We start from the raw sequence: 19,373 nt of genomic DNA on the forward strand, positions 1-19,373 counted from the left end.
AATGTCTGCTAAGGGTTGGAAAAAGCCAGCAGAAGTTGCCCTGAACGTGACCCATCATTTCTGCAGCTTTAGCAACACCCAAGAACCATCTTTGTCAACCCTGTCCCTGTGTCACGGAGTTTGCTGGATGGGATGAATGGAACGGAAGGTACTCACCCCTGAGATGAGATCTGTGAGAAGTAAAGGAAATCCCAGTCTACTTCTGGCTTTTTTTTTTTTTTTTTAACTAAAAGTGGAAGAATAATTCCAAACATTAACAAGTCAGGAAAGGACAGATGTTGGCGAGGATGCAGAGAAAGGGGAACCCTCTTACACTGTCGGTGGGAATGCAGGCTGGTGCAGCCACTCTGGAGAACCGTGGGGAGATTCCTCAGAAAGTTACAAACAGAGCTACCCTACGACCCAACAATTGCACTACTGGGTATTTACCCAAAGGATACAAACATAGCGATTCAAAAGGGCACCTGCTCCCCAGTGTTTACAGCAGCAGTGTCCACAGTAGCCAAACCATGGAAAGAGCCCAGATGTTCATCAGCAGATGAATGGATAAAGAAGATGTGGTAAATACAATGGAATATTTCTCAGCCATTGGAAAGGAAAAATCTTGCCATTTGCAATGAGGTGGAGGGAACTAGAGGGTATTATGCTAAGTGGAATAAGAAAGACAACTACTGTATGATCTCACTCGTGGAATTCAAGAAACAAAAGATGAACATAGGGGAAGGGAAGGAAAACGAAGATAAAAACAAGGAGGCAAACCATAAACAGACTCAAGCTGAGGGTTGCTAGAGAGGAGGTAGGTAGGAGGATGGGGTACCGGGTGACGGGCATGAAGGAAGCACGTGATGTAATGAGCACTGGGTGTTACGTGCACTGATGAGCCACTAAATTCTACCCCTGAAACTAACAATACGCTGTATGTTAGCTAAGTTGAATTTAAATCATTAAAAAATAACTCCAAACCAAGCTATCTGTGGCTCCCAGATGTCACCAGTGGACAGAGCTGAGACACTTAGGAGAAATTGTCTGCCTCTGCCCGGGGCTGTGGGTCATGGGCAGCAGGAGACAGGAGATCTTGGGCCACTCGGAACACTCCGCTTGCAGGTTGCCCACAGCCAATGGTGATGGGTGTGGAGCTTAGAAAAGAAGGAAAGGGCTAGAGTCCTGGTGTTCTTCAAAGTAATCTGGGGAGTCAACAGGCTTGGCATAGTCCTTGCAAACCATCTGCATTGTTTTGATCATTAGTCCCAGGGTTTGGCAGAGGTGACCTTCCACTGTCTTCAAACATCAATTATTCTCTCAAGAGTTGGAGACCCCTGCAGGTATCCAGAAGGATGTATCATAGGTTCAAGGACAATTTGAGAAAAAGTTTTATCACCAGCAGCATAAATATTTGGCATAAATGGCTTAAGTTTTCATTTCAAAGGAACCTTGTTCTCAGAGTAGCCGGGGAGTTACTATGGCCTGTGACTGTTTAGAGGGATGCGTGGACTCTTGCCCTGGAACTAAAGACACCCTCCCATCCTCCTCTCCATTCAGTTTGGACAAATAAGAAGCAATGGGAGCGACAAGATCTTCGGAGGACCCAGAAATCTGATGGGTCCAGCAGTCCATTTCATAGAATCTTTTCAACTACAGTATTTCTTCAAATCCAAAATACCATTAATTGTGTTAAGAAAAGGAGGGGAAAAAAAACCCAGTGGACTTTTCAGTCTATATCTCCCAATTTTCACAATTAAAATGTTACAGGATCTTTTCCTGGGAGGGGTGAATAAAGTACCTGTCCCTCGCTCTCCTCGCTGATGTCGAAGCACCGATGTGAGCTTCACAGAACAGTCCGGAGAACTTCAGGCTGTAAATAATGGGCAGAGCAGCAAACAGTGGCTTAAGATCAGGCTTTATTTTCTCTGGCAATGAGAAGTCTGGCACCGGCAGCGGCCGGTGGTTCTGTGGCTCAGGAACATCGCGGGAGGACCACGGGTCTTGATGCCCTTCCCTCCGCTTCTGCTCATTCAAAGCAGGGAAGAAGGTGGCAGGTGCAGCCAAGGCCCTGGCTTCCTCTTTCTCAAGGAAAACGGGTGGTTCTAGAAATCTGTTGCATGTGCAACTCCAGCACTGACCTCGCTCGCCGCTGGGGTTGCACATCTTCCATTGTTTCAAGCCGTCCTATTGGAGACCCGGAAGGGCAGGGTAGCCATCCAGAAGTTTCTGTCACCCGGCTCCTTCACTTACTAGCCCTTCAAACTCAGGGAAGTTGCCGCACCTTCTAGACTTCCATTTTGCTGGGTGCATGGCAATTGGTGGCTTTGAGATTTAAAGTGCATGCATTGAAGTAACACTTTTACGGGGTAAGCGGGTGACTTCAGTTGTGTAATCAAGGGCTTCACGCGTCTGCAGAGTCCGGGCATTTGGTGATTTCACAACTCCTTTTCCATCCCTCTTCCCCCTAGAATTTTTTTTTTTACATTTTTTAAAATTTAAATTTTTTTTTTAAAGATTTTATTTATTCATGAGAGACACAGAGAGGCAGAGACACAGAGGGGGAAGCAGGCTCCATGCAGGGAGCCCGACATGGGACTCGATCCATGGTCTCCAGGATCACACCCTGGGCTGAAGGCGGCGCTAAACTACTGAGCCACCAGGGCTGCCCCTAAATTTAAATTCAATGTGTCAACATATAGTATCACACCCAGTGCTCATCCCATCAAGTGCCTCCTCGTGCCCGTCACCCCGTTACCCCATCCCGCACCCACCTTCCTTTCCGCAATCCTTTGTACCCCCTAGAATTTAATTTCCACTGAACATCACGAATAAGAGCTGAGCCCAGAATCAGCCTGTTTCAGGTCTTGCCACTTCCATTTCCTGATCTTACAACCACGTCCAAGTTCCTCACCCCTTCTTAGCCCTTGTTTCTGCAAGTGCCAGCGAGGGTTCGTGTTAATAGCACGCAGCTTCCAGCACTGCCAGGATGAAGGAGGGTGACCCGCACAAATGCTTGGCACATAAGAAGTGCACAGTAAATAGTCCCTATTACCAGCCTCCCCAATTCTCTCTTCTTCCTTTACACCAGCATCTTTCTGGTTTTAAAATACCCTGTCCTACAAATGGACACCCCAGCCCTACGTGGATCAGTGACGACATTCGGAGGAACACCTCCATCCCTGTCCTTACCTTGCTCTGTACCCAGGGGGCGTCACCCAACACGCCATCTGCTTCCTCCCCCAGAAGGCACAGCCGCCTCTTGAGGAGTGTTGGGGAAGACGAGGAATAGGAAGCTCCCTAAGACAAAGGCAGCTCGAGCTCTAGATGGGCAGAGAGACGTGTGTGCATTACGTGTCTCAAGTCTTGGAACCTCAGCAGGTTGGTCACATCACAATGTGTCACTTGGCTCCTTGGTTTAAAGACGTCCCTCCCCTGTTTCCAGCTCTGTGGGCCCTGGATCCTTCAACACCTTCAGGGTTAGGTGCCTTTTATTTTGGTTAGTGTCCTCACAGGGATTTAATCACCACCCTTAAAGGGCTACGGGCCCACAGGCAAGGGGAGGCAAGAGAGGACATGACTTGTATTTATCGTTTAGGCCAAGAAGACGCTTGGAAGTTTCAGAAATGAAAGGTATAGAGTGTGTGTGTGTGTGTGTGTGTGTGTGTGTGTGTGTGTGTGAAGGAAGAAGGGCAAAACAGTTCCTTGACTGTTACAGGCGCAGCACATGCGTGCACACAGACCCACACACACGCATACTCACTACGCACTGCAGGTCTATCCCTGTGCCCAGCAGGCACACGTCTTGCACACCTTCCCATGCCGGGCCGCTGTATGCATTTCTGAGAGCATCTCTTTATAAGGAGCCAGCCACTGGATTAGGAGCCTCCCGTCCTTCAGGAGGACCTAACTGCTCAGCCACAACCCGATTCCCAAATGAGGTCACGTCGTGAAGTACCAGGAGTTAGACTCTAACCCAGCTTTAGGGGGGACACAATTCAACCCGAAACAGCCACCAAGATCGGGTATGAGGTCTGCAGGGAACCAGCGCGGAGTTACAAGCCAGGGTGGTAGCAGCGAGAGGAGGTGGGTTGAGTCGGACACACACAGGCATGTGTGAGCGGGCCTTTGGGGAGCGTGTTTTTGTGTCCATCAGGTATCTAGACAGCACCTGAAATACAGAAGGGACTCAATAATTTTAGTCTCTGTACATTAAAAAAAAAAAAGTGTGCACACACGTGTGTGTTAGATGTTCTCACTCAACGGGGAGGAACTGTGTGCCTCTTGTGTGAGCAGAAGGGGTCAGACTGCTGAATTGTGAAGTGTCTGCGGTTGTGACGTGTCTGTTGAGAATGTGAACGTGAACCAAAGTGTAAGGTAGTCTACAAACGGTGGCGGTTGCTGCTGTGTGTGTGTCTTTGTGTCCTTTTATCCAGGAAGTCTCACATGAGGGAGACCCCGTGGCCCGCATCTAGTCCCAGCCCCGTGGCCCTGTCCTTGCACGTTGCTCTTCCGAGTGTTGTGTGGGACACAGGGATCTTATCCAGGACCATGTCTGGCAGGAGGGGGTGCTTGGCTTGGTATTCCAGCGACCCTACAAGCGGGTCCACATGCACACCCACTCCCAGACCTGTGTCCTGGGCTCCTAATGCCTGAAATTCAGTTTAGTGAACATGCACTGAGCACCCACTGTATCCAGAACACCACTGGGCACTGCAGAAGGTTCGACTGGGACAACACAGTTGCTGGTCCTGAAGAAGTTCACAAATAGCCGGAAGCTGCAAGGTGAGAACAGCCGCAAAGGGGACACAAGAAGAGCTCTAAGGGCATCGACGTCGACATGAATTTCAGTCTCGGTGAGCGGGGACACCTTCTGGAGTTGGTGGCGTTTCAGGGAGACGATGTAGAACAGAATAGTAAAGAGGCGGGAGCGGGGCAGGGTTCAGACCAGGTTCCGGAAGGTTTGGTTTGGCTGGAGGGTGAGGTGCATGATGGATGATGATGGGCAGTTGTGGGACAATCCTGTGTTTGGAGAGAGAAGCGCTGTCAGATGGGCACTTCAGCAAGGATGTGCTGGCAAGGATGGAGAGGCTGCACGGAGAGCTGTTGGGAAGCCACTGAAACCTGGGGAGAGAGCGGGAGGGTCCTAACCTGCCCCTGAGGCGGGGGGGGGGTGGCCGAGAGACCATCCCACCAGCCGCCACCAACAGCCATCTGGTGGAGGAGCCGGTGTCTCCGCCTTGGGTCCTGACATTCTGGGGAAACCAAGGCCGGTGTCAAGGGCCTGTGCCCCTCTGCCCGGCTCTGTGCACTCGCCAGGCCGTTGGCTTGTCCGCCAGCCTCTTCCCTCTCCTCCTCTCCTCCTCTCAGGGAGCCACCTGGCTGCTCACTATTCCACCTTGACGCACCTGTCCTCTCCCTCCTGCCTCAGCCACAACCTTCTCCGACCTTTGCTCCCCTTTCAGGGAAGTGTTCCTCATCTGCCGCCTCCTGTTCTTCGCAGCCTCCTGCAAAGCTCTCGTCTGCGTGTCCCCTTTGCCCACCTTTACCGGAGGCCTGCGGAGCAGAATAAGCGCAGGGCTGCCAGCCTGGGGCCCGCTGCGGGGGTAGGAGGCGTAGACGCTGCTCAGGGGGAAGCCTCGGGCAGGATGCTGCATCCCCGCTCCCCCTGCAGTGGTCCCCAAACTTTGCTCTACATTAGGACCACCCTAGAGGCTTTTTTTTTTAAAGACTATTTATTTATTTATTTATTATTATTTATTTATTTATTTATTTACAAGACACAGAGAGAGAGAGGCAGAGACATGGGCAGAGGGAGAAGCAGGCTCCCTGCAGGGAGCCTGATGTGGGACTCGATCCCGGATCCCAGGATCACCACCTGGGCAGACGCCCAACCACTGAGCCTCCCAGGCGTCCCCAGCCTGAGGGGCTTTTAGACCTCCCATGGCCAGGTCATGGCCTGCTGACCGGCTCAGAAGCCAGGAGCCAGGCATCATAGTGTGTAAAGATCGCCAACTGGCTGCACATGTGGCTGCGTCTGGGCCCCACCCCGGGGCATCTCCCTCCCTCTCTTGGCAGCATTTGTTCTAGATTGGAAAGGACACTGGCAGCAAGGCTGTCTGGGCAGCTTGGAGGCCTTTGGTCTTGTGTATCTCAGAGCTGCAGGGCACAAGGTAGGGGTCCTTCCTTTGTCTCCCTCCCTCCTCACGTATCCTTTTCTCTTCCCCTTCACCTACCAAATTAAACCCTGGTGAGGGATGTAAGTGTGTTCTCCTCCCCGCACAGAATAAAACAACAACCCCCTAAAGAAAGTGGGGGGTGGGGAGGGAGGGAGGAAGCATGTCTAGTCCCTGCCTCGCCTGTGTCTGTTCTGACTTCTTTAGGGCAAATCGTAAAGGAAAATTGATACTCTCTTCCCCCTCCCCAGGAACGGTTTTCTTTTTGAAGCATTATAACCCTTCCCCCCAAATGAGAGCCTATGCAGAAATTTAACATATATGACAGATGGCGGTGGGGCTGTTCCAGCTGAGCAGAGTCAAGGGGGTGGTGGCCAGGCAGGGTCACACAGTCTGTTGGCCCCAGGTTCCTTATCTGCAAACCCAGAATGGGAGGCGAGACAGGGAACTCGTCCACCCACATGCACTTGGACCAGAGCAGCTCCTTCTCTGTTTCCTTTACTGGGAGGACGTGTAAAGCACTTATTGATCATAGGGCACCATGACTTTTAAGAAGTTCAAAACCCGGGGTCCCTGGGTGGCTCAGTGAGTTAAGCATCTGCCTTTGGGTCAGGTCATGATCTCAGAGTCCTGGGATCAAGCCCCACATCATGCTCCCTGCTCAGCAGTGCACCTGCTTCTCCCTCTGCCTCCCTCCCCCTGCTCATGCTTTCTCTCTCTCTTTCATACAAACAAATGAAATCTATAAAAAAGAAAAAGAAGAAGAAGAAGGAGAAGGAGAAGAAGTTCAAAACCCTTGGACCGGGGATCCCTGGTGGCTCAGAGGTTGAGCGCCTGCCTCCAGCTCAGGACGTGATCCTGGAGTCCCAGGATCGAGTCCCACGTCGAGCTCCCTGCATGGAGCCTGCTTCTCCCTCTGCCTGTGTCTCTGCCTCTCTCTCTTTGTGTCTTTCATGAATAAATAAATAAAAATATTTAAAATAAAAAAAAAAAACCTTGGACCACCTGAAGGCTTGAAAGGCACTCCCTAGCTGATTTTTACTCATTTCTTCCCTAAATATTGATGGCGTCCTTACTCTGTGCCAGGCACTGCTTTAGACATATCAATCAATAAAATGGCAAATACCCAAGACTGAGCACATCTGCCATTCTCAGGGGGCAAAGGAACAAAGGAACAAGCCCCCCGTTAAAACAGCATTTGGACCACATGCCACTCTCCTGATGGTCACCCCATTTCTGTACGACAAAGAGGCAAACGAACACGTAAAGATGCAGATGCAGAGAGATGGAGACTTTTCCTTACAATCCCACAGTGAGCCTGCAGGGAAAGCAGAACTGGGGCTCTGAAGCCATTCCCCGGGTGAGTCCTAGGACCACCCCGCCTTCCTGCCCACCCTCTCCTAACTATACCCACAGTGGAGTCCTCGGCCCACACCCACCCCCGTCTCTCAGCCGTGTCCTCTTCACTCTGCAGGAGCAAAAAAGCACAGACACTTACTGGAAGCCCCTGAGCATATAATTCAAGGTCATTTCTAGGATGTCTCCGTCTTCCCTGAGAGTAGGTGAGTCTCACATGGAGGCTGTCCAGAGGAGCGACCCAGCAACCCTGCTCCCTCCTGGTAATACCTGGTGAAAGGATGCTCACTCCCAGGAGGCCAGTGTTAAGGGTATAGAAAAGCAAGGGGGCGGGTCTCATTGTTTTCGAGAATGCAGGTTCATTCCTAGGAGGTTCAAAAGACTCCAAGGTGCCTCCCTCCTCCATTCTCTGGTTCCTCTTCTGAAAGTGCACCCCTTTCATCCCCACGGCTCGAAGCTTTGGTCCTTGTGAAGATGGAGATGCTGCCAATAAAAATAATAGTTTGAACTATTATCAGCTATTTCTACCTGGGTGTGAATGGTGGATCCCAAGTCAATTCTGTCTCGGGGGTAGTGGGAGAAGCTCAGGTGTGGGGGGAAGAAGTGATATGGGGCTTGGCAGACCAAAGGCAACACGTCGCTAGATTGCGAGGGCGCAAATTGGCACCTACTGTGGCTTCATTCAAGTGAGACTGCCCAAGTTGGATCTCACTCTCAGACTTGCCTTCTCCTCTGGGCTCTGACACAAAGGTAGGCAGACCGTTACCACAGGTCATTGGAGACCAAAGTAGCAGCACCAGGAAAGCACCAATATCCCCCCGAATGCAGGGCTTCTGGGGCCCCGGGCTGAAGAGCTCTGCTGGGGCCTGAGGTCTTCGCTCGCAGCCTTGCTTCACACCTAGCTGGCCCGAGAGAGAGAGTGAGGAGAACGTGAAGATGGAGAAGGGGGGGGCTCACTGTCCCTGAGCACAGGGGTCAAGAGAAGGGAGGGCGAAACCCTCTTTCAAACCCCAACACTCTCCCTCCTGGGAGGAGTGGAAAAATCCACTTCTCAGCAAATGGACTTCCTGCCCCACTTGGGGGATTGGAGGCCCTGCCTCCTCTTAATTAGAGGAGGCTTCTGGAGAAGGAGACCCCGCAGGGCACATAAAGGACAGGAAGGCGACGGGACTGACCCACGAAGACCCCGGCTCTTGCAGGCATCGGTCAGAGACGACGGGCCGGAGGATGCTCCCATTAATTGCCTTCTGCGCTGAGATGGCACCTCCTTCGCCGGTCCAAGTTTTAATTAATCCCGCCAGCAGATGGGCTGTCAGGGCCCAGCAGCCAGGGTAATGAGCTCATCTATTAGCGGCTCCGTCAGCGGGAGGCCGTCCAGGCTCCTGGGAGCAGAAGAGAGGCTCCCGACGCCGGAGCCCAACACGCGCAGTTGAGGGGAAACCTCTGGAAATGCTTTGGTGACAGGCCATCCGCTGGCCCTTGAAAAGGGAGCATGGACGGGGATGGCGGCTCAGGCGGGAGGAAGAGCCCTGGCGACCACGGTGCTTTAGATGGCGCTAGGCCACCCGGCCCGCGGGCCCCCACCCGACCCATGAGGTCAGCGTGGCCCGGGTAGCCACGACAGGTGTTCTGGGCAGCAGCGGGACAGGCTGCTTGACACACCCGGTCCCGGAGATCTGGGCTCGGGGCCTGCAGGCGAGCTGCCAGGTCAGTGTTCTGGGTTGTTCCACTCGCTCTCCCTAGAGCCGGGACCACATTCGTCACGCGTGACAAGGCTTTAATGTTGGTGAGTCAATGGGGGGGGGGGTGGATTCGTGAATTCCTGAGTGTGGAGGCCCAGGTGGGAGCCGCCGCGACGGGCAAAAGCTTCTCCGGAGCCCATTTTAGGCCTGAGATTTGAAGAAGCGCCTGATAGAGAGTCTGAATCTTTTTTTTTTCTAAGAATTTTATTTATTTGAGCGAGAGCAGGAGCAGGGGCAGCGGCAGCGGGAGAGAAGCAGGCTCCCCGCTGAGCAGGGAGCCCGACGTGGGGCCCACCCTGGGACTCCCAGGATCATGACCTGAGCCACCCAGGAGCCCCTGGAGCATGACCCTTATAGACGTAATTCGCGCTTTGGGGGGTGACACGACTGAGGTAGTCAGAACACACGACAAGCTTGGCCCCTCAAGTATGAGAGGCCAGGGAAGGGACACAGAGTGCCACAGCCGGAGGGACAGGAGAGGACACCTGGTCCGTCCCCAACGTGGCTGAGGGGCTGAGCGGAGTGGAGGGTTTGCCCACGTCAGGCCCCCTCCGCTAGTCGGTGGCACTGGGGTGCCTAGGACCCGGGCCTCCGCTTCCTGACCCCCCTCTGCGCCCGGCTCGCCCGCCTCCCCTTGACCTTGGTCCCTTCCCGGGCTCATCCTGCCCTTGGTCTTGGCATCTGTGTGTAGTCTGCAGGCGGCATCCCTCTGTCCCTCCAGAGTTCGTGGGTGGGAGACACACGTCTGCCCAGCGCCCCCTTCCCCGCTGCGGCCTGGACTCGGAGGGGGAGCCCCACGCCCAGCCAGGCCGCCTCCTTATGTGCGTCCACACGTGGGCACGGGCCTGCGCCTCTTTGCTCGTGGAAAGGGTCCGAGCATCCGCACCCCAGGGTGCACCCCGCCCTCTGCCGAGCCCCGCACTTCCTCGCTCATCGTCATGAACATTTACTGGTGTGGAAACGCGAGGAAGCGCCCTTGGCCGCCCGTGCAACCGAAGCCTCCACCAGGCAGCCCTCCCGGGCTGGCACCCTGCGGCGAGGGCGCTGAGAGCCCGTAGCTGTTCTCCTCGGCCTCCCAGGTGCCCGGCGGGGTAAGTGGCGGCGGGGCGACCCCGGAAACGGGCCTGCCCTGCCCCCCCACAGGTGGAACCCACGGGCGAGGCTCAGGGAGGCCGAGTCACTGGCCGGGCTCACTCGAGTCGGGGCTGGCCTGGCCTCCCAGTCCGGGCTCCCAGCCGCCTGCTCACCTTGCGGCCTCCTCAGCAAGCGGGGCACCCCGACGCCCCCCACTCCCTGCGGAGGAGCCACGCTCCACCAGGGGTTCTCAGCCCGGCCTCCTCAGAGGCCTGTGCACACGCTCGCACTGAATCACTGGAGAGCGGAGCGGAGGCTCAGAACTTCACAGGCCCTTCGTTTTTTTTTTTAAAAAGATTTTTAAAATTTATTTATTCATGAGAGACAGACAGACAGACACACACACACACACACACACACACACAGGCAGAGGGAGAAGCAGGCCCCATGCAGGGAGCCCGACGTGGGACTCGATCCCGGGACCTCGGGGTCACGACCTGGGCTGAAGGTGGCACTAAACCTCTGGGCCCCCCGGGCTGCCCTTCACAGGCCCTTCAGAACCAGAAGGAAGCTTCGATTTGGCAGCTTGCACCCGAGTCGACCCCGGCGCGGGCCTCTGGGGAGGAGGGTGGCCGTGGGTGCGCTGGAGGGCCGGGCTTTCGGGACCGCAGCTTGGCCTGCGTGGGCCGGCTTGCCCGACGCGGACACGGACGGCTGGGTCTCCACAAAGCCACGGCACAGGTGTGATCATCAAGGGAAACTCTAATCCTCTTCGGTGCCGGGAATCAACAGGGAGTGGAGAGCTCGGTGGCCCAGGGGCAGCAGCTGCTCAGTGGTGGTCATGGGGGAGCAGGGGCTGAGTGTCATCATATTTTTTTTTTGACAGAGAAGCCATAAATCTAGATTTTTATGTCAAAAGATTTGTAATGTCTTTTTTTTTTTTTTTTAATGTGGGCTCAAAAGCTGGAAATTTTAAGTTCAGAGGCTGCCCCTGAGCTGGGGCTTGAACGCCCCACTGTGGAGGCTGGTGTCCTGTGGTGTTGGCTCAGGTCAACTTCAGCGTGAGCCAACTGCTGGGGGGGGGGCCGGAGCTCCCTGCGGCCCTGCATGGCGCACAGGACGGCAGCAGGTGGCCGTGGGGCCGGGAAGATGTCCTTTTAGAACTCGGTAAGTCCCAGGGCCCAAGAGGACCCCAAAAGGCTGATGCCGGATTTCTGCCTATTAGCTTATGGGTGGCTTTAATCTAAATTGGGGGAATGAAAGGGCTCTGACTGTTCTCGTGTCCCGGGTGAGGGAGAGCAAGCGATCCCTGCCACCTCCAACAGTTCTCTTTTATCCCTCACAACAGCCCCGAGAGCTAGGAGCCACCGCTGCTGTTCACGGATTCACGTGGGCTAAGTGGCCCAGAGGGACGTGGTAAATGGGGTAGTAAGTGCAGCCCAAGTACCTGGAGTCAGACACACGGGGTTCCTCGGCTCAGCACTCAGGAGCCACGTGGTCTGTAGCAACTTCTAGTTGCTGGGCCTCCATTTGGTCATTCTGGGGGAAGCCATACCTACTAGGTGTTTCGGAGGACGCGTTATTTAATGTTTGGAAAGTGCTTAGCCCGACGTCGCTCTCCCAATGGGAGCTCCATGAATGTTAGCCCTCCCTGTGTCCAAGGGCAGGTCCTCAGCTGTCAAAGTCTGTGTAGCCATCCTCTGAGACGTGCCGTAAGAGTAAGACATGCACCAGATTTCCAAGCGTCAGGATGAAAGTGAGCACATAGGGAATCTCATTCAGGGGCACTGGGTGGCTCAGTCGGTTAAGCATCTGCCTTCAGCTCAGGTCCTGGTCTCAGGGTCCTGGGATCGAGCCCCATGTTGGGCTCCCAGGGATCCTACTTCTCCTTCTCATGCTCCCCTTGTTTGTGTTCTCTTTCTGTCTCTCTCTCTCTGTCAAATAAATAAAGAAAAATTAAAAAAAAAGAATATTGCATTCATACTCTAAATATTGATTACATGTTGAAATGATAATACTCGGGATATAGTGGGTCAATGAAAACATATTAAAATTAATTTCACGTGTTTCCCCTTACTTTTTTCATGTGGCTACCGGAAAGTTTGGAATTACATATGTGGCTCACATTAAATTTCTGTTGGATAGGCTTGGTCTGGAATCTAGAGTAATGCCTGACCCAGAGTAGGCCCTCAAGTAACGTGGGTCACATGGATGAATGAATAAATGATTTCCATAGATTTCTCAGGCCTTTATCTTCTCACTTGGGCCATATGCCCTCCCTGTGGCTGCCCTGCCCCTACAGTGAATGACCCGCACAGATTCTCAGCTGTCATTCATCATTAGGCCCTCCCACTCCCACACCCCATGGAACAGGGGACAAGGCCCCAAGGAACGGAGGGCCCAATAAATGGCAGAGCAGAGTGTTGAACCAGAATGTCTGTGCCAGCTTGGGCATTTAAACCCTACCTCATTTTGCCAGTGAACCCCTAGGTTTTTTTAAAGCACATGTTTGTAAAGACAAGTGGAAATTCTCAGGGTGAGGCAGAGTAAGTGGTCACATGGCAACTATCAAAAAAATGAGCTCTCAGAAGATGCTGCCATCCCTCTCTCTGAAACCTTGACCTCACGTTAAGGTCAAGCCTGGCCTCAGCCACTCACCCCTCAAAGAAGCATTGAAGTTGAAGCCCTTGAAGACAAAAATCATCTGTACTCTCACTCCGGGCATTTTGTCATGTCTTTAAGTAAAAGTGCCTTGGGGTGTCCTTGTAATAGTGATAATGGTATTGAAAAAAGCCAAAGAGTTGGCAATAGCTCTTTGGAAGTCTCTGAAATCGTTAATATTATTGATCCAGAGAGGCTGCCAGTTGGCATTTGCTGGATTGTTTCTTTCAGTTCCACTAACATACGCACACGTAATCACCGCCACCACCACCGCTACTCAAGTGTAGAGTCAAAGCCCAGGGAACCATGTGCTAGTCAGTAAAATATTTTGAACAACACGCTTAGAGTCAATTAAATTCAAATGTGAGATAGTTACATAATGTCATAAATACTCGTAGGGAGGAGGGCTGAGAAAGGCAAGCGGCAGAGCCAAATAAGAAGGACTAGTGTATACAAAAATGATGAAAATGGGACGGCTGGGTGGCTCAGCGGTTGAGCATCTGCCTTCGGCTCAGGGTGTGATCCCAGAGTCCTAGGATCGAGTCCCACATCAGGCTCCCTGCATGGAGCCTGCTTCTCCCTCTGCCTGTGTCTCTGCCTCTCTCTCTGTGTCTCTCATGGATAAATAATATCTTTTTTTTTTAATGATGAAATTATAAGAAACATGTAAGACAGGATTTTTTTTTACCTAGTGTAGATCACTTTCTGAAAATGGCCATGAGTCTCTCTGTCTTATTTCTTCTTAAGCTCTCAGAGCACTTCACTGGTCACGCGTATTGTACCCCAGCCCTGAGAAGGCACGTGGGCGAGCAGAAGCTGGTCATTCCCTTGAGTGACAGGGCCAAGCGCTGGCCTGAGAACTCAGACCAGAGCTAGAGGAGACCTAGAAGCCAGGCCTTGCAAGTCCGTGCAGTCACGTGCTGACAACCCACCACTCGCCAGACGCTTGGAGACACAAAAGGAGGAAGGAAGCTTCATTCCCACTCTTGAGGGTCTGAGGATGGTGAAAATGATACAACAGAAGCACCTACTATTCAAGGGAACTCAGACCAAATCAAGTTAATAACCAGCCGCAGAGAGTAGGTGCAGGTAACGGGGACTGCTGGAAACATGGCTTCTAGCAGAAAGTAGAACTGAATTTGAAAAGTGGGAGAGGATGTTGTTTGACTAGAAAGAAGATGGAGCCTTTTGATTTGGGGGTAGGCACTTGAGGCCTGGGGGCCCCGTGGAAAGCAGGTGGATGCGCTGATTGTCTTTGCTGGGGACCAAACAGAGCACCTGGATTAGGCACGTCCTTGAGGTTGCTTTTAAGACTTAGCTTTATACAAGATGGTAACAGAGAGCTTGGACAGAGGAAGTAGGTTGGGCCCAAAGGCATCCTTTGGGTCATGGCTGTTCTTGGCAGCCTGGCCCTCTTGCTTCAGCAGCAGTGGTTTTATTTTTATTTTATTTATTTATTTATTTATTTATTTATTTATTTATTTATTTATAATAAATTTATTTTTTATTGGTGTTCAATTTGCCAACATACAGAATAACACCCGGTGCTCATCCCGTCAAGTGCCCCCCTCAGTGCCCGTCACCCAGTCACCCCCACCCCCCACCCACCTCTCCCTCCACCACCCCTAGTTCGTTTCCCAGAGTTAGCAGTCTTTACGTTCTGTCTCCCTTTCTGATATTTCCTACCCATTTATTCTCCCTTCCCTTCTATTCCCTTTCACTATTATTTATATTCCCCAAATGAATGAGAACATATAATGTTTGTCCTTCTCTGATTGACTCACTTCACTCAGCATAATACCCTCCAGTTCCATCCACGTTGAAGCAAATGGTGGGTATTTGTCGTTTCTTTTTTTTTTTTTAATTTTTATTTATTTATGATAGTCACACACACAGAGAGAGAGAGAGAGAGAGAGGCAGAGACACAGGCAGAGGGAGAAGCAGGCTCCATGCCCCGGGAGCCCGACGTGGGATTCGATCCCGGGTCTCCAGGATCGCGCCCTGGGCTGAAGGCAGGCGCCAAACCGCTGCGCCACCCAGGGATCCCGTATTTGTCGTTTCTAATGGCTGAGGAATATTCCATTGTATACATAAACCACATCTTCTTTATCCATCATCTTTCAATGGACACCGAGGCTCCTTCCACGGTTTGGCTATTGTGGACATTGCTGCTAGAAACATCGGGGTGCAGGTGTCCCGGCGTTTCGTTGCATCTGTATCTTTGGGGTAAATCCCCAACAGTGCAATTGCTGGGTCGTAGGGCAGGTCTATTTTTAACTGTTTGAGGAACCTCCACACAGTTCTCCAGAGTGGCTGCACCAGTTCACATTCCCACCAACAGTGCAGAGGGTTCCCTTTTCTCCGCATCCTCTCCAACATTTGTTGTTTCCTGCCTTGTTAATTTGCCCCATTCTCACTGGTGTGAGGTGGGATCTCATTGTGGTTTTGATTTGTATTTCCCTGATGGCAAGTGATGCAGAGCATTTTCTCATGTGCGTGTTGGCCATGTCTATGTCTTCCTCTGTGAGATTTCTGTTCATGTCTTTTGCCCATTTCATGATTGGATTGTTTGTTTCTTTGGTGTTGAGTTTAATAAGTTCTTTATAGATCTTGGAAACTAGCCCTTTATCTGATATGTCATTTGCAAATATCTTCTCCCATTCTGTAGGTTGTCTTTGAGTTTTGTTGACTGTATCCTTTGCTGTGCAAAAGCTTCTTATCTTGATGAAGTCCCAATAGTTCATTTTTGCTTTTGTTTCTTTTGCCTTCGTGGATGTATCTTGCAAGAAGTTACTGTGGCCGAGTTCAAAAAGGGTGTTGCCTGTGTTCTCCTCTAGGATTTTGATGGATTCTTGTCTCACATTTAGATCTTTCATCCATTTTGAGTTTATCTTTGTGTATGGTGTAAGAGAGTGGTCTAGTTTCATTCTTCTGCATGTGGATGTCCAGTTTTCCCAGCACCATTTATTAAAGAGACTGTCTGTCTTCCAGTGGATAGTCTTTCCTCCTTTGTCAAATATTAGTTGACCATAAAGTTCAGGGTCCACTTCTGGATTCTCTATTCTGTTCCACTGATCTATGTGTCTGTTTTTGTGCCAGTACCACACTGTCTTGATGACCACAGCTTTGTAGTACAACCTGAAATCTGGCATTGTGATGCCCCCGGCTCTGGTTTTCTTTTTTAAAATTCCCCTGGCTATTCGGGGTCTTTTCTGATTCCACACAAATCTTAAAATAATTGGTTCTAACTCTCTGAAGAAAGTCCATGGTATTTTGATAGGGATTGCATTAAACATGTATATTGCCCTGGGTAACATTGACATTTTCACACTATTAATTCTTCCAAACCATGAGCATGGATTATTTTTCCATCTCTTTGTGTCTTCCTCAATTTCTTTCAGAAGTGTTCTATAGTTTTTAGGGTATAGATCCTTTACCTCTTTGGTTAGGCTTATTCCTAGGTATCTGATGCTTTTGGGTGCAATTGTAAATGGGATTGACTCCTTAATTTCTCTTTCTTCAGTCTCATTGTTAGTGTATAGAAATGCCACTGATTTCTGGGCATTGATTTTGTATCCTGCCACGCTACCGAATTGCTGTATGAGTTCTAGCAACCTTGGGGTGGAGTCTTTTGGGTTTTCTATGTAGAGTATCATGTCATCGGCGAAGAGGGAGAGTTTGACTTCTTCTTTGCCAATTTGAATGCCTTTTATTTCTTTTTGTTGCCTGATTGCTGAGGCTAGGACTTCCAGTACTATGTTGAGTAGCAGTGGTGAGAGTGGACATCCCTGTCTTGTTCCTGATCTTAGGCCAGTGCTTCCCCATTGAGAATTATATTTGCTGTGTTTTTAAAAGAACAAACAAAAACAAAACAAACCTGAGCTTACTGGTGTCAGGGCTGCCACCACCACGTTTCCCCAGAGCCAGGCAGTGGGCTCAGGTGCAGTGGGGGCTGGGGTGCTGAGCTGTGGAAACTCGATTTGCTCTGTTCCCTGAAAATGTCTACCAGCGGAGAGCTCCAGGCGTCTCCCTGCCATCATGATGAGCGTGACACGGGGAGCAAAAGTGGGGCAAGTGGCGGAATGGATTGCAATAAACGAAATGTAGTGACCTGTGAAAACCCAGCACACGAGATGACATGGGTGGTGAAAGTCAACGAGGCAAACACCATCTGGCCCTGAAAATGAATGGAGCGAGAAAGGATGGCCTCGCCCCCTGGGGATTTGCGTTCCCACTGGGAGCCGAGTTGCATTCATGCCTGCTTACACCAGCCCGTGTTGAGGCAAGTGTTCCCGTGTTTGCACAGACCGGGATGCTGGGGAGAAACTTTTTCTCCTTGGTAATAATATATCAAGGAATTTTAAAAAATATTTTATTTATTTATTCATGAGAGATGCACAGAGAGAGGCAGAAACACAGGCAGAGGGAGAAGCAGGCTCTGTGCAGGGAGCCCGATGCGGGACTCCCAGGACCCCGGGATCACGCCCTGAGCTGAGGGCAGATGCTCAGCCACTGAGCCACCCAGGTGCCCCCAGGGCATCTTTTCACCTAATGGAAATTGTTGAGTGGCAAGGAGTTATAGTAGCTGCTTCATTTCCATCTCCCCACAGAGCAGAAGGCAGGGACTTCACCCCCTCTCCCTCTCCTTCCCCACCCAGCTTAGTCCAGCGCTCCCAAATGTTTGCCTGGGCCTCCTTCCCACCTGCCTCCCCTGAGCTCTCCTCCACTTGGTTACCAGAACCTCTTGGCAAGCCCCCCATCTGCTCTGATACCCCCTGATCTTCAGTGACTCCCCACCACCCACATTTAGTGACCCTCCCCATGCTGCATCTGCTGCCACTCAGCCCACCCCATCTCTTGCTTCATCATCCCTCCCCACCCCTGGCCTACACGGCCTTTGTGCCCAACTCCTACGGGCCACGAGTGAGCCACACGGTTCCATGCTTTGGGGTCTTTGCTTATGCAGGTGCATCACCCTGGAGCATTTTCCCTTGCGTCCCCTCCCACACAGCCTCGCCTATATGCCTGTTGATACTCAAATGCAAAGAAAATGTGCCAGTCACATCCCCTGTGGCGCGGAGCATAACTGACGGGGCCCCCAGAAGCTGCCCCACTAGGTGTGCCACGACATCCCTGCCCAGGCCGCGACTCCTGCGGGCTGCACCAAGCCGGCAGCTGGGCACAGTGGGTCGCCAAGGCAGCCCTGTCCGATGAGGTCTGAGATTCCTCCAGCAGGCAGTTTGGGCTCAAGGACTCCTCACTGGTCTGGCCAAACCTTTCTGGGAACTCCCCACGCCTGAGACCCTTCCTCCCCTATCTTCCTTTCCTCACTGGTGTGGGGCCTGCACACTGTGGTCTGAGGGCCCTTGCCTCAGACCTTCTCCTGCTCCCTGCACCAGCCAACCCGCGACTGTCTAACCCTCTCCTTGCGTGGACCTGAACTAATGCACCAGGTTAGCATCACCTCTTTTTTTTGGAGACGTCCCTAACCTGCTCATGTAGATATGAGCCTCTTCTCCTTCACACGCCTCCCCCCGCCCCCAGCTTGCACATACTTGGCATGGTTGCACCTGTAACTCTTCACTAGGGTGATCTGTCTATACGACCGTCTTCCCCTCCCAGGCCGTGCGACTCGGGAGGCCAATGAGCTCAGGGTCTTTACCTTGTTGACATCACTGCCCAGTACAATGCCGGTTACACTCAGGCCCCAACAAAGTTATGCAGCGAATAAGTGATTGCTCCGTGTCTTCAGTGAGCACTTCCCAGCGGAAGGTAGAGATGAGCGGATGGGGTCCCTGCCCTTAAAGGCGCCCTCAGGGCGGCCCATGGGATCAGCCTGCAGATCGGATCGCTGTTTTATAAATGAGTGGAATCACCGCTCTCAGGATGGTAGGAGCAAAAGGAGATGAGCACCCAGGGAAACCCACGATTGGTCCCCAAGGCTGGGGAGGACGGAGAGGCAGCGGGGGAGGCTTCCCAGGGAAAGCCGCGCTCCAGCCGGCCACGCGCCCTCCGCACGGTTCAGGCCCGAGAGCACGAGGAGCGCCTTCCTTCCAGCCAGCGAGGCGGCGCTCCGAGGGGCACCGAGGGGCGCCGAGGGTGCGCTGTGATGGGGGCTAGTTTGCTAACTCGATTATGAGCTGGTTCACGATTTTGCAGTGAGAATGTCCAAACCCGCCCAGAAAGAACAGGCCGGACAGGTGCCTTCCCCGGGGGCGGCGCTGCGGGTGTCCTGTGTGCCTGCTGCTCTCTGCTCCATCCGCTCGGGCCGGCCGGGGCAGGCCTCCCTGCTTTGCTGCCAGCTTCGCTCCACGTAAGTCTCCTTGAGTGACTTTCCCGTCACATGTGGCAGGCCCGACGCCTGGGAGGCTCGCTGCACGTGGCC

The sequence above is a fragment of the Canis lupus genome, chromosome 37 (assembly GCF_003254725.2).
Source record: "Canis lupus dingo isolate Sandy chromosome 37, ASM325472v2, whole genome shotgun sequence".
NCBI classification, from domain to species: Eukaryota; Metazoa; Chordata; class Mammalia; order Carnivora; family Canidae; genus Canis; species Canis lupus.